This window comes from Etheostoma cragini, chromosome 10 (assembly GCF_013103735.1).
Source record: "Etheostoma cragini isolate CJK2018 chromosome 10, CSU_Ecrag_1.0, whole genome shotgun sequence".
In the NCBI taxonomy this organism is placed as follows: Eukaryota; Metazoa; Chordata; class Actinopteri; order Perciformes; family Percidae; genus Etheostoma; species Etheostoma cragini.
The window spans coordinates 8,636,632-8,639,532 of NC_048416.1; the positions used below are offsets into that span (position 1 = coordinate 8,636,632).

At 46.5% G+C, this 2,901-nt stretch overlaps 1 long non-coding RNA gene across 1 annotated transcript; it reads left to right on the plus strand.

Moving 5' to 3' along the window:
• The first annotated feature begins 1,001 nt into the window (after positions 1 to 1,001).
• LOC117951242 lies at positions 1,002 to 1,829 on the plus strand. Its single transcript, XR_004658103.1, has 3 exons — positions 1,002 to 1,233; positions 1,377 to 1,537; positions 1,745 to 1,829. It is a non-coding gene; the product is annotated as an uncharacterized LOC117951242 (long non-coding RNA).
• Positions 1,830 to 2,901: the final 1,072 nt, after the last annotated feature.

Below are 2,901 nucleotides of genomic sequence, written 5' to 3' on the forward strand. Positions count from 1 at the left end.
AAGGCCTCTCCCTTTCTTCGCCAAACATAAGCAACATCCATGTTCCCAACCAGTTCCAGTTTAGTCTCATCAGACCAAAAATCATCTTTACCTTTCAAATGTTCACGGGCCAACCTCAGTCTGGCTGTGATGTGCCGCTCTTTGAGTAAAGGGGTTCTTCTGGGACGATGGCCCCGAAGCCCACCACGATGAAGAGCCCTCACGTCTGTGTTTCTCGAAACATCAAGTCCAGAAGAGGCCAGGTCAGCAACAATCATCATGGCAGATGTCCGTGGCGTTTTGCTGACATTTCGGACTATTTTCCTCTCCAGAGTTCTTTCGTGCGCTTACGACCACGCCCAGGTTTGTATCTTACAGAATTTGTCTCCTTGTACTTGCAATGCACAGGAATGGCTATACTGCCATCTCCAAGCATTTGGAAATGGCAGTATAGCCTTCCCTCTTATCATGAGCCTCCACGCTCTTCTTTCTGAGCTCCAGACTGATTTCCTTTGTCTTTGGCATGGTGAGTATGTGTAGTCGTAGCAATAGTTTTCAGTAGCCTTTCAATAATGTGTTCAAGTGCCCTGTTCATTGGAGTTCTTTTACGCTGATTGAATGCTTAGGTGTTGTTAGGAAGCTGATTGGTTAATTAGGTGTGTTTTGAAAGCAAATATTCACGTGGGGGCTAATATTTTTGACCACCCCATTTTTCACTATATTTGATATAAAGTAAGAGTAAAACTGTATTTTGTATTCCAAAATGCACCAAACACTAGTGAATAGCATTGGTGAATGTTTGATTATATCAAGTTTCATCAATGCTGCAAACATTGGGAAGAATTTTAGGAAAATGTTCCATGATTCCTGGGGGGCTAATCATTTTATCCTCAACTGTACACAGGCAAAAAGCATTGTGCAAATACCAGTGTCCTAACCTAACGCCACCTGACCCATTTTAATTCATCCTAACCTTGCCTAATTTAACCAAGATTAGCCTAACACCTATCCTATGCTAGCCTAATGTATCTGAGGCTTTATGCCGTTATAGCCCAATGTGTTATGTGGGCAGCTGTTGTCTTCCTGTGTGTGTCTCTCTCCTTTCCCCCCATTGTGTATGTGTGTGTGTATGTGTGAAAGGCCGGTCGATCTACCTCTCTGCACAGCTGCTGGCTATTCCACTTACCAACTCTACAGTATTTATTCCTGGGCGAAGCTCACCCTCGGTGCCAGATCGATGCACCTACCAGTGTGGTAACTTGGCTTAACTACTTGGAAACTACAGTCTCAACTCAACGTATATTGTATGTAGAGCCCCTCACCCAGACTTAGTCATAGTCTTAGTCTTAGTGTTATATTCCTCATGCTTTTGTTAACGTCCTGTTTTCCCTGTCCAGACCTACGCCTCCAGACCTGTTTCCGTGGCTCATCGCGCTCAGGCCTTCCTACGTTCCCGCTTGGATTCCAGAAAGAAAGTTTGGATCCATCACTGCCTGCCCTCCTCGGCCCCTATCCAGCTCGGAGTCAGCCTACCTTGTGTTTTCTGTCCTTGGCTGCTGTAAGTACAGAAGTTACATTAAAACCTTTTAATGGGGCTTTGCTGGGGCAACGTGACCAGCTAATTCGTACTGTAATGGATCACAACCACCAACTGCTAGGCCTGGGAATCACCAGACGTCTCCCAATGCGATATCATCACAATGCCATGTTATTGCTCCCCCACAGACCAGAAGCTTCATCCTTTCCAAGAAATTGTCTCCCGCAGAAAGAAACTACAGTGTTGGAAACCAAGAACTGCTGGTCTGGACCGACCATAAAAACTTATGGCATTCATCCAATCCACCAAAAGAGTCAAACCAGGTCAAACCAGGTGGGCCCTGTTCTTCAACAGGTTTCATTTTTGTTTTGACATACAGACCAGTCCAACATGTATTCCATCCCCCTGTTGAAATTGTGTCTTATAGAGGCCCACAGTTAACTAGTTTCTGGAAAGTTTTTTTGTACTGCTTTGGGTGCATGTTTGTGTTTGTTGTGTTACGGTTGTCTTGCTACTGAATGCCTAAAATTTCCTTTGGGATGAAGAAAGTATCTATCCATCTATCTATCCATCTATCCATCCATCTATCGTGCCATCCCCAATCCATGGGGCAGACTGAGAGAGCCAACCAGGACCTAGAAGCCTCCCTTCGTTGTGTGTCTGCTCAGCATCCGTCCTTCTGGGCCAACATCTGCCGTGGATAGAGTATGCCCACAACGCCCCGACCACCTCCGCCACTGGCTTCTCACTTTTCAAGGTCGCCATGGGATACCAACACCCCCCCTTTGTTTCCTGCTCAGGAGAGGGAACTGGCTAATCCCACGGTTCAAGAGAACCTAAAGTAAAGTATGGAGCGATGCCCAGGAAGCCCTGCTCAACGAAGCGAAACTCACCACCGGCGCCAGATCGTTGCACCTACCAGTGCGGTAACTTAGCTTCCAGTTGAACTTTGGGCCATTTTAGTCTTAGTGTTATATTCCTCGTGCTTTTGTTAACGTCCTGTTTTCCCTGTCCAGACCTACGCCTCCAGACCTGTTGCCGTGGCTCATCGCGCTCAAGCCTTCCTACGTTCCCGCTTGGATTCCAGAAAGAAAGTTTGGATCCAGCACTGGCTACCCTCCTCGGCCCCTATCCAGCTCGGAGTCAGCCTACCTTGTGTTTTCTGTCGTTTGCTGCTATAAGTGCAGAAGTTACATTAAAAGGTTTTTGAATTGTTACTCTGTGTAGGTTTATATTTCTCTGTGTTCTGGGTCAGAACTTCTGCCTTAACCCTCATGTCGTCCTCGGGTCAAATTGACCAGTTTTTCTATACACACTCACCGGCCACTTTATTAGGTACCCCATGCTAGTAACGGGTTGGACCCCCTTTTGCCTTCAGAACTGCC